The following is a 13,019-nucleotide window of genomic DNA, read 5'->3' on the forward strand; positions in this document are numbered from 1 at the left end:
ACTGCAGTTCTCTATAATGAAAAGGACATCTTTTTTGGGGTGTTAGTTCTAGAAGGTTTGTACATCTTAACAGAACCATTAAACTTCAGCTTCTTCAGCATTACTGGTCAGGGCATAGACTTGGATTATTGTGATACTGAATGGTTTGCCTTGGAAATGAACAGAGATCATTCTGTCATTTTTGAGATTGCATACAAGTACTGCATTTCAGACTCTTTTGTTGACTATGATGGCTACTCCATTTCTTCTGAGGGATTCTTGCCCACAGTAGTAGATATAATGGTCATCTGAGCTGGTTCCAAATAGGAAAAGGTGTACGTCAAGGTTGTATATTGTCACCTTGCTTATTTAACTTATATGCAGAGTACATCATGAGGAACGCTGGGCTGGAAGAAGCACAAGCTGGAATCAAGATTGCCGGGAGAAATATCAATAACCTCAGATATGCAGATGACACTATCCTTATGGCAGAAAGTGAAGAGGAACTCAAAAGCCTCTTGATGAAAGTGAAAGAGGAGAGTGAAAAGGTTGGCTTGAAGCTCAACATTCAGAAAACAAAGATCATGGCATCTGGTCCCATCACTTCATGGGAAATAGATGGAAAAACAGTGGAAACAGTGTCAGACTTCGTTTTTTTGGGCTCCAAAATCACTGCAGATGCTGATTGCAGCCATGAAATTAAAAGACGCTTGCTCCTTGGAAGGAAAGTTATGACCAACCTTGATAATATATTAAAAAGCAGAGACATTACTTTGCCAACCAAGGTCCGTCTAGTCAAGGCAATGGTTTTTCCCGTGGTCATGTATGGATGTGAGAGTTGGACTGTGAAGAAGGCTGATCGCCGAAGAATCGATGCTTTTGAACTGTGGTGTTGGAGAAGACTCTTGAGAGTCCCTTATACTGCAAGGAGATCCAACCAGTCCATTCTAGAGGAGATCAATCCTGGATGTTCATTGGAGGGACTGATGCTAAAGCTGAAACTGCAATACTTTGGCCACCTCATGCGACGAGTTGACTCACTGGAAAAGACTCTGATGCTGGGAAAGGTTGGGGGCGGGAGGAGAAGGGGACGACGGAGAATGAGATGGCTGGATGGCATCACCGACTCGATGGACATGAGTTTGAGTGAACTCCGGGAGTTGGTGATGGACAGGGAGGCCTGGCGTGCTGTGATTCATGGGGTCGCGGAGAGTCGGACACGACTGAGCGACTGAACTGAACTGAGTTAAATTCACCCATTGCAGTCCATTCTAGTTCACTGATTCCTAGAATGTTGATATTCACTCTTGCTATCTCCTGTTTGACCACTTCCAATTTGCCTTGATTCATGGACCTAACATTCCAGGTTCCTATACAATATTGCTCTTTACAACATCAGACTTTACTTCCATCACCAGTCACATCCACAATTGGGTGTTGTTTTTGCTTTGGCTCTGTCTCTTCATTCTTTCTGGAGTTATTTCTCCACTGATCAGTAGCATATTGGGCATCTACCCACCTGGGGAGTTCATCTTTCAGTGTCCTATCTTTTTGCCTTTTCATACTGTTTGGCAGCTGCACGGCACTGGAGTGGATACCCCACATCCAAGGCCAAAGGATAAATTTAATTAAAAAATAAATAAAATAAAACTTAAAAAAGTATTTAAAAGGGGGGGGCAAAGGAGCAGCCCCAGCAAGATGGTAGGAGGGCAAAATCACATTTAGAATCAAACCCCATTCCCGCCAGAGACGCTCAGAGAGCTCAACAAACCTTGTGTACACCAGGACCCAGGGACCCCACAGAGTCTGAGCCAGAACTGTGCCTGAGTATCTCCTGTGGAGGTACGGGTCAGCAGTGGACTGCTGCAGGGACAGGGGCTCTGGGTGCAGCAGACCTGGGTATGGCATCAGCCCTCTTGGAGGAGGTCGTCTCTGGCCCACCACAGAGTGGCCAGAACTTACACAGGACTGGGGAAACAGGCTCTTGGAGGGCACAAACAAAACCCTGTGTGCACCAGGACCCAGGAGAAAGGAGCAGTGACCCCACAAGAGACTGACCCAGACTTGCCCCTGAGTGTCCAGGAGTCTCTGGTGGAGGCATGTGTTGGCAGTGGCCTGCTAAAGGGTTGGGGACCCTGAATGCAGCAGTGCGTGCATGGGACCTTTTGAAGGAGGTCGCCATTATTTTCATTACCCCCACCTTAGTGTGGCCTCAGGTCATATAACAGGAAGGGAACAGAGCCCCTCCCATCAACAGAAAATTGGATTAAAGATTTACTGAGCATGGCCCTGCCTATCAGAACAAGACCCAGTTTCCCCCTCAATCAGTCTCTCCCATCAGGAAGCTTCCATAAGCCTCTTATCCTTCTCCATCAGAGGGCAGACAGAATGAAAACCACAATCACAGAAAACTAACCAATCTTGTCTAAAACTAACCCAGCCTTGTCTAAATCAATGAAACTATGAGCCATGGTGCATGTAGAGCCACCCAAGATGGACGGGTCATGGTGGAGAGTTCTGACAAAAGGTGGTGCACTGGAGAAGGTGATGCAAACCACTTTAGTATTAAGAAACCCATGAACAGTTTGAAAAGATGAAGAAATGTTAGTTATAAATGGGGCTAAAATGATTTGAACCAAGTTCACCCTAAAGATTGAAAAAGAAAAATGTCATCTTATATCTGACTACTTAAAGTCACATTTTCATGAAATGATATGTTTTCTTGAAAATAGGACTATATTTTTCCCATTCTACTCAGGGCCCCAACATAAGATAAGTACTCATGTACTTTTGGGGATTTGAAACTGCTATGTTTAAAAGATCTTTGAAGGTTATATAGTTTAATACCTTAAATTTACAGACAAATACATTGGAAAACAGTTTTATGCAATTTATCCTGAGGTCACATGAGTTTGAGCAAACTCTGGAAAATAGTGAAGGACAGGGAAGCCTGGTATGCTGCAGTTCACGGGATCACAAAGAGTCAGACACAACTTTAGAAAGTTAACAACAACAACAACAACAATACACAGCTAGTATAACAGATCGTGGGAGTAGACCCAAAGTCTCCTGACTCCAGGCCATGTTTGTGCATTATACAACACTATACCACTGAATTGAGTCACTGTGAATTGTTCAAGTGTGTGACTTTGCATACCAGAAAAAAGGGAGAAAATTCTCTTTGAATGAATTGTTTTTCTTCTTTTCCTTTTACAGAAGTAATGACTTCATTCATAACCTTGTTTGCTGAAAGAAGCACTATTATTAGTGCTAGTTCTAAATAGTGCTAAAAGAAGTACTATTAAAGGATGATTTTCTATGAATATAAATCATCTATTATATTTTTAAAAAACAATTTATACCATAAGGGCAATTTTTCTGGGGTAATAGTTCAACTCCTAACCTCAGTGGTTAAGGATATGCCCAGGAATAAGCAAGAACGACAGCTTTAGTTAGAGATCAGGAAAGATCTGACTTGTACATAAGAATCAAGGTGTCTCAGACAGAGAAGTAACTAGCAAAGAAGTGAAGAGGGAAAGAAAGAGCTGTGCATGTGTGAGGTGGGTCAAGTTGGCACCTAAAATCCTAAAAGATGGATATGCTTAGCTGATTTGGGGGAGGTTTTGAAGAAGGGAAGACTAAATGTATACTGTCTTTGTCTACTTTTCCACCTCCCTTTAGGGTGAGGCTGAGTAGAATTGGATTGGAGTTTCTATAGTGATTTATTTAGTAAAAGGCTGCCACACAGTTGAGGGTTTGCCTGTAGCACTATAAACTTCCATTAGACCACTGACTGCTCAGTTGTTTTATGCAATGTTAGGAGTCCAAGATAACATATACAGGGTATCTTAACTTTCTTCCCCATAACAGAGGTGAACTATGGGGGCAGGGTAGGGAGGATGTATAGGACAGCACAGCTGGGGTGAATAGAGCAGGGAGCCACGAAAGACAGGTGTATGTAAATATAGGTGAGGAGAGCAAGAGACGTAAGCAACATAATGGCAACTCTCCATGTCCAAGAAAGGCTGTCCATAGCTCACAGCCAGGATTAGTAACAGATCACCTAGAAAGAGACTACACCTGTTTCGTTACTTAAATAGTCCCTTTGGGCCACTGATGGATACAGCAGGGAATGATAAAAGACGCGGTGGATACACAGAGAGAGAAGGTGGTTAGAGTGGGTGCGGGAGACTGGTCAGGAGGTGCAACCCCATGGACGGTAGCCCACCAGGCTCCTCTGTCCATGGGATTTTCCAGGCAAGAATACTGGAGTGGGTTGCCATTTCCTACTCCAGGGAGTCTTCCCCACCCAGGAATCGAACTGACTGTCTTATGTTTCCTGCATTGACAGGCAGATTCTTTACCACTGAGCTACCTGGAAAGCAGGAAGATCCTTCCTAAGCACGAATAATTCAAGCTGTTTAGTATTCCCCATGAGGCTCCCACTAGTGTATTACCAGTAAAGCTGGAATTTAAAAACAAAATTAGTAGTATCTAATAAAATCACAGATTTTTTTGTGAAGTTGGCTGATGATGAGAAGTCATATCAGCCCAGAGATTATACCTGTGAGATGTAAAGATCTCTAAGGAGAACTCAGTTGATCAACAGACAATTGGGTTAGATAATACATATGGGTTTTGGCTGCAGATGGACCTGAGGAGAAAATTGGCAGTTGGTGACCTTGGGTCATTTACTTCAACTGTCCAAGAGTCTATATTCTCATCTGTAAAGTGGGGCTAATATGACATATCTCTCAGGGCTGTTATGAGCATTAAATGAGATCATGAAAATGAAGAAATTAGAACAAAGTCTGGCATGTAGTAAAGCATAGTAGCCCTTACCTTATATTGATCATCATTGTATTTGTTGAAACTGAGGCTGATGGCCAACCTTTCATGTGTGCTTTCTCCTCTGACCACCAGGGAGCACACTGAAGTTGCCCTTCCCAGGTGAGAAACGCCTTCGTTCTCCAGTCTGAGACCTCAGAAATGCTCTGGGTAAGTCGCTCAGAAGAGCAAACCAACCTTCTGGAAAGGCATAAACAAATATCCGCTTTCCTCCTGATATGTTAGTTCAGCAAGGAGTGTGCAGGATAGAAGTTAGATAGTGGCTGAATAAAAAATTATATATAAACATCAAGGTACACTAGGTTTCTGGCATTAGGAAGCAAGGTCATCTGAGGTATTAACTTTCTTTTTCTTTTATATTTCAGAATACTTTATTACTTCTTTGAAGTACTATTCTACACATTGTTTCATTTTCTCCCTCAAAAGAACACTGTGAGGCACCCAGGGCAAAGAACAAATTTTACCTATTTAACTGGTATGAAAACGAAGGCTCTGAAAAGTTTAGTGACTCACTCAAAGTCAAAGAGGTATATGGTGTCAGAATCTGAACCAACCAGATCTTAAGATATCGTGTTCTGGAATCCTCTTTTGTTTCTTTCTTTCCCTACCTCCGTCCATCCCTATTTCCTTCCCTCCCTTCTTTTTTTCCTTCTTTTCTCTTCCTTCCTTCCCTCCAGCTCTTCCCCTTTTCTTCTTCATTATGCAGTGTTTCACACATACATATGTCTGATCTAAACAAAATGAATGCCCATTAATCCACCATCCAGCTTAAGAAATATGATACAACCAATACTTGTGAAGCCCCACAAATTCCACCCCTAACTGTAATCAGTCTCCTGGATTTTGCCGTAATGGTTGCCTTTTCTTTCCAGTTTGATCATCTTATCACTTATGCATCCCTACAATATCTATATTGCTTTATTCTGCCTATTGATGAACATTCTATAAATGGAATCATACAGTCTGTATTCTTTTTGGCTAATATTATACATCTGAGATTCATTCCTGTTGATGTGTACAGCTGGAGCTCATTTTCACTGCTTTAGAATACCCCATTGTATGAATATACCACACTTTATTCTGTTCTACTGATGGGCGTTTGGGTTGTTTTCCATTATGTGCTAGTCTAAACAAAACTGCATACAACTCTTGTACATGTGCAAGAGTTCCTCCAGTGAAATTACTGACTCATGGAATGTACCTACCTACGCTTTAGTGGCTAATGCCAAATTGTTTTCCAAACTGCTTGCACCAGTTCCCATAAGCCTATGAATTCCAATTAGTCCTTATTTTCATCAACTTGAAACTGATCAGAAATTTTAGCCAGTTTCACACCTTGTGCTCATATGTTGGATTCTAAACTCTGCTCTCTAATAAAAGGAACCAGAGTTTCTTGGGGAAATGGTTGATTCCAGGGTCAAGGCAGGTAATATAAAGATGAGCTTAGAATATCTTTTCCCAGATGGTAATAACATGCTCCAAAAGCAAAACAAAATACAGGGGCCAATCCAAAGTAGCTCCAAAGTGCCAGAGCTGGAACAATTTGAGTAGTAAAATAATTATAGTTTTAGATTATAATTTATAAGTATAATAAATGAGCCAATACTGATAAAATAATCAAATAAATAAATGGTAGAAATGGGACAACTCTTCCTTATGATAGAATTTGAATTACTATAAAAGGAAAGAAAAAAAAAATCACCATGCAATACCACAAAAATAACTTGAAGACAAGTTGCATCAATAGGTGATAAAATTGGTGGGTAAAAGTCTGAGGAGAAATAAAGTCTGCATGATTACAAAAAAATCTCCCCCAACATACTTATTAATTACAAAGGGAAAGACATAATTTTATGGTGAAGAAACTTGGCAGAAACCATATTAACCAACTGGGTTAACACCACCTATAATAAGACACATCAACATCATGAGCCCTGTGATATATGGCGCACCGAGGATAGCAGTATTTCATGGTATTCTCACCTAACCGGAGAACCTCAGTCCAATCACGAAGAAACATCAGGCCAACTCAAACTCTGAGACATTTGGCAAAATCACCTACACTCTTCAAGAATATCATGGTCATGAAGGACAAGGAAAGACTGAGGCGCTATTACAGACCTCAGGGAACGAAGGACAATTAACAATGAAATGCAATGTGAGATCCTAGATAAAATCCTGGAATAGAAAAAGGACATTAGTGGGAGATTCATGGCAAAATTTTAATAAGTTCTTCAGTTCAGCTAGTAGTACTGTACCTATGCTAATGTCCTAGTTCTGATGATTACAGTATGCTTATGTCAGATGTTAACATTGGGGGAAACTGGGTGAAGGATATATGAAACTGTACTAATATGGCACCTTTTCTATCAGTCTAAGTTTAGTTCAGCACAAAAAGTTTTAAAGACAGTTCTTCACTAGTCCGAATTTGTAAAATTGGTAACTAAGTGTGAAAAGAAATAGGTGTAGGTGTATGAAACAGGTGTATGAAAATAAAGGTAGAAGCAGAATATCATCTGTATGCTTGATTAAGAGCCTTGTGATGAGGGTGAGAGAGTGAAAAAGCTGGCTTAAAACTCAACATTCAAAAAACAAAAATCATGGCATCTGGTCCTATCACTTCATGGCAAATAGAAGGGGGGGAAAAGTGGATTTTTTTGGACTAAAAGTTCACTGCGGATGGTGACTACGGCCATGAAATTAAAAGATGCTTGCTCCTTGGAAGAAAAGCTACAACCAACCTAGACAGTGTATTAAAAAGCAGAGATATCACTTTGTTGACAAAGGTCCATATATTCAAAGCTATGGTTTTTCCAGTAGTCACGTATGGATGTGAGAGTTAGACCATAAAGAAGGCTGAGTCCTGAAGAATTGATGCTTTTGAACTGTGGTGTTGGAGAAGACTCTTGAGAGTCCCTTGGACTGCAAGGAGATCAAACCAGTCAATCCTAAAGGAAATCAATTCTGAATATTCATTGGAAGGACTGATGCTGAACCTCCAATACTTTGGTCACTTCATGCGAAGAGCTGACTCATTGGAAAGGCACTGATGCTGGGAAAGATTGAAGGCAAAAAGAGAAGGGGGTGGCAGAGGATGAGGTGGTTATATATCATCACTGACTCAATGGACACGAGTTTGAGCAAACTCTGGGAGATAGTGAAGGACAGGGAAGCTTGGAATGCTGCCGTATGGAGTCGCAGAGTCGGACACGAATTAATGACTGAACAACAACAATGCTTGAAAAAGTTGTTGGATAATGTGGCTCAAGTATGAATGAGGTAACGGTAAGCTTCTTAATATCATCCCCAGACCTAGACAGAACCTCGACCCTAAGATCTATCCAGCAAGGGCAGTGGCTTTATAAATAAGGTCACCCATGCACTTTCTCTCTGAAACAAGCCAATTAAAGGAGGTAGAGGTGAGGTGCGCTCAAGCTTATTCTCCCACATTTACTAATGAGGCAGTTTTTCCCCATTCCCCTGAAGATAACTAACCTTGAGAGCTAGAGAGATGCCAGCTATATTAGACCACTACAGTTCCTTCCACGTGGGAGCAAATCTCAAGCACTAGGAATAAGCATTTCCTGCAATCCTCAGCTACAGAATGTTCCAGGTCAGTGATTTTGGTAGGGGAAGATTTTATACTTTAGATTCCATTCCTTTATTGATTATGAAATGATTCAGGTATTCTATTTCTTCTTGAGTCAAGTTTAGTAAGTTATGTAGTTTTTATGTGCTTTTTCATTTAATCTGTATTTTCAAAATGTATTGTCATAAAATACCACCACCTCTGGAAGCAAGCGTCACCTTCTGGGCCTGGGGAGGCAGGGGTTGGCCAGTGGTGGGCATTTTGTCTTTTGCCACCTATGATGATGGCTATTCCTATCCCCACACGGGTGGCAAGCTGTGGCTTGACTTCACAGACAAGAAGAGAGCCTCTAGTGAGAGACATGATTGGGGAAGTAGGAGATCCCAACATCTGTATGTTTGAAATATTACATAATTTAAAAATTCTAAAAAAGAAAAGAATGATTAAGGGTTAGTTAAGTGAAGGAGGTAACAAACACATCGCAGGTGGAAAGAGCAGCATGTGCAAAGACATGGAGCAATATCACTGGAAGTATGGGTAACATGCTTGATGAAGGTGCTTGGCAAGCAATGGAAGAAGAGAAATGGGAGCGTATTGGGGGAGGGGGTGAAACCATGTAACTCAGACTTGAACCTACAGTCCTTTAATTGCGATCACACACCTGGTTCCAGGACTTAATGAAGCTCAGGTTCTTGAGGTCTCATTTACAGGAAGAATTCAGGGAGAGACAAAGTGATAGGTAAGAAACGACGTTATTTAGAGAGAATCACACTCCACGGAGTGTAGGCCATCTCAGAAGGTGAGAACGGCCCCAGGGTATGTGGCTGTCAGTTTTTATAGGGGTGAGTAATTTTATAGGCTAATGTGTGGGAGGAATATTCCAGCTATTTGGGAAAGGGGGTGGAGATTTCCAGGAATTGGGCCACCGCCCACTTTTTGACCCTTGCCGTCTGCTTTGAAACTGTCCTTGCACCTGTGGGTATGTCATTTAGCTTGCTGATGTATAACAATGATTGTATACTGAGGTTCAAGTCTAGTAGAAGTCAATTCATCCACATTTGGTTCTAGTCAGTTTATGTGGTGTCATCAAGCTATATTAATTCTTTTTTTTAACATTGTTTATTTATTTTTGGTTGCACCTTGGGGCATGTGAAATCTTAGTTCCCTGACCAAGGATCGAATCCATGCCCCCTGCATTGGGAGCACAGAGTCTGAAACACAGGACAACAAGGAAGTCCCTATGGCATTTTTTTAAAAAAGGTTATGCTCTGCCCACTTCTCTCCTGTTTCAGGAGGGGGCATCAGAGTCAAATTCTACTGAAAGGAAGTCAAAAGAAGCTATAGCTGCTGCCAAACCATTTAAAAGATAGAGCAAAGAGAGGTGTTTGGTAGACAACACAGATGAACTCTCATTAAGCATCCCAGTGAGAGGGAATATTTCATACTGAGCGTGATAATGTAGCAGGAGCTTTACATACTTCATCCCATGTAATCTTCGCAACAACCCTGAGCTAGAGAGAGTAGATCATTATTCCTCCTTCACATTGAGGTTAACTAACTTGACCAAGATCACACAGCTAGTGAATTACAGAGCCAGGAATCTGTCCACAGGTGTCTGTTTCTAAAGCCAATGTTCTTAAGAAAAAAAAAATATATATATATATATCGTAAAATTCAGCCATTTTTAGCATATAATCCAAATGAGTTTCAGTGAGTTTAATACAATTGTGAAACTATCTCCACAATCCAGTTTTGGATTCTGGCTAGAAGTCTACTCAATTTTTTTTTAACATTGCTCACTTTACCTCTTCCCCTATGTATTTAAATTTCTCACATCCCATCGACTCTTTTCACCCCTAACCCCTCCCCACACAAACTTAAGAACTCCCCATCCCCCACCCACCAAAACACCTTGAGTCCTCAATAACTGCACTTGGATTTGTTCAACTGTAATTCATAGTTCATGAGTTCTCTCTTACTGGGCCATGCTCCTTGAGGACAAGGACTATGTTTCACTTTATTTCTCTTGCTCCTGGTACGGTTTATGGTCGGTACTAAAAATACTGTTAATTCTCTTCCTTCAAAACTTCAAGATTAGGAAGTTTAAGAACTTCTTGGGCTTCCCCAGTAGCTCAGCTGGTAAAGAATCCGCCTGCAATTCAGACCTGGGTTCACTCCCTGGGTTGGGGAAAAGGGATAGGCTACCCACCCAGTATTCTGGTCTGGAGAATTCCACGGACTGTATGGTCTATTGGGTTGCAAAGAGTCGGACATGACTGATCGACTTGCACTTCAATTCAAGAACGTCTTAATACAATCTCTTAAACGCTAGGCGGCATTCAATGAATAACTGGTTACTTTTTAGTTTGATTTGCTGTTTAAGACCAGATCCTGGGTATTTCTGATGGTTTCACTTGTTTTCGCCTTCCTTTTCCTATTTTTGTTCTTTCTCACCCATTTTAGAGAAGGCTTAGAAACACAAAGCATAAAGAAATTAAATGCTTTTAGGCAAAGAGGAATATATATACATACACACACACTTACCATTTTTGGATAAAAAAATGAATCATCTACCATACTGCTGCTGTTGGCTTGTTATTAATATCCTGCCTAATATGGTTGGATCTGAGAACACAGGTTTTTCTTTCCTCAGTTCAGTTGCTCAGTCCTGTCTGACTCCTTGCGACCCCATGAATCGCAGCACGCCAGGCCTCCCTGTCCATCACCAACTCCCGGAGTTTACCCAAACTCATGTCCATCGAGTCGGTGATGTCATCCAGCCATCTCATCCTCTGTCATCCCCTTCTCCTCCTGCCCCCAATCCTTCCCAGCATTAGGGTCTTTTCCAATGAGTTAACTCTTTGCATGAGGTGACCAAAGTATTGGAGTTTCAGCTTCAGCATCAGTCCTTCCAATGAACACCCAGGATCGATCTCCTTTAGAATGGACTGGTTGGATCTTCTTGCAGTCCAAGGGACTCTCAAGAGTCTTCTCCAACACCACAGTTCAAAAGCATTCTTTGGTGCTCAGCTTTCTTCACAGGCCAACTCTCACATCCATACATGACCATGGGAAAAACCATAGCCTTGACTAGACAGACCTTTGTTGACAAAGTGATGTCTCTGCTTTTTAATATGCTATCTAGGTTGGTCATAACTTTCATTCCAAGGAGTAAGCGTCTTTTAATTTCATGGCTGCAATCAGCATCTGCTTTGATTTTGGATCCCAGAAAAATAAAGTCTGACACTGTTTCCACTGTTTCCCCATCTATTTCCCATGAAGTGATGGGACCAGATGCCATGATCTTCGTTTTCTGAATGTTGAGCTTTAAGCCAAACTTTTCACTCTCCTCTTTCACTTTCATCAAGAGACCTTTGAGTTCCTCTTCACTTTCTGCCATAAGGGTGGTGTCATCTGCATATCTGAGGTTATTGATATTTCTCCCAGCAATCTTGATTCCAGCTTGTGCTCCTTCCAGCCCAGCATTCCTCATGATGTACTCTGCATATAAATTAAATAAGCAGGGTGACAATATACAACCTTGATGTACTCCTTTTCCTATTTGGAACCAGTCTGTTGTTCCATGTCCAGTTCTGACTGTTGCTTCCTGACCTGCATACAGGTTTCTCAAGAGGCAGGTCAGGTGGTCTGGTATTCCCCTCTCTTTCAGAATGTTCCACAGTTGATTGTGATCCACACAGTCAAAGGCTTTGGCATAGTCAATGAAGCAGAAATAGATGTTTTTCTGGAACTCTCTTGCTTTTTTTCCCTACTGGTCCTAAAAATAATTTTCCAGGGAAGTTTTAGCAAGCTATAGATGCCTGGCCTTTATACACTTGCTTAACATTTCAAAGGTGAAGAAACCAGGTCGTTTGGCCTTGTCACTGAATGACCATGGGTCACAACCACCTGAGTTTCAGCACATCAGCTCCAAGAACCATCAAGAGGCTGAGCCTTTGCCATAGCTCGTAAGTCTAATAACAGTCTACAGAACAGCACGTACAAGGATAGCTTTTCTTGCTAATTTTTACATCCTGTGGCCTATAAAGGTGATTTACCTATTCCTTCCTCTTATCTGACCTCACAGAGAGATGGTGGCAGAGACCAGTTAGGAGATTCAATGGGCATAGGGAGGTCAACAAGTGGCTGGAACTCACTCATGGTTACCAAACTCATAACAAATTCTGTATTCTCATTATTCTTTACTTGAAAACTCACTAGTAAGTGAAGCCAGTCAAACTATTTTCTAAATTTAATTAATAAGGACTCTGTGAGGAATTAAATGGGGGATACAAACAGCTTTGTCTCACTCAAATTGGAGTCTCAGATCCACAGTAAATAGAGACAAACAGGAGAGTAGTAAACAGGAGAGTAGATTCTCTCCTCTAGGTACAAAATAGTACCTAGAAATGATGGATCTCAAAGCTGCCAGAGAACATTCTGGTAAGAAGTTCTGGGACCTCAGAAAGCCTCCAAAATGTTTATCACATAAGTAGAAGATATTTTACATGATGGGGCTCAGTTGAGAAGCTGAAACTGATTTCATCTGTAAATATATTATCTTTTTGTCTGCTGTTGTGATTTTTTTAAATTTTAGATTTCT

At 41.3% G+C, this 13,019-nt stretch overlaps 1 protein-coding gene across 1 annotated transcript in view; it reads left to right on the forward strand.

Moving 5' to 3' along the window:
* BPGM (bisphosphoglycerate mutase) overlaps positions 1-13,019 on the forward strand; it is a 77,172-nt gene that overhangs the window by 26,234 nt on the left and 37,919 nt on the right. Inside the window, exon 2 of the mRNA XM_088834672.1 lies at positions 4,903-4,977. The gene's annotated coding sequence lies outside the window, so the exon portion shown is untranslated. The remainder of the gene's footprint in view (positions 1-4,902; positions 4,978-13,019) is intronic.

The sequence above is a fragment of the Moschus berezovskii genome, chromosome 3, assembly GCF_049115385.1.
Source record: "Moschus berezovskii isolate FMDL1 chromosome 3, NW_MosBer_1.0, whole genome shotgun sequence".
Taxonomy (NCBI): domain Eukaryota; kingdom Metazoa; phylum Chordata; class Mammalia; order Artiodactyla; family Moschidae; genus Moschus; species Moschus berezovskii.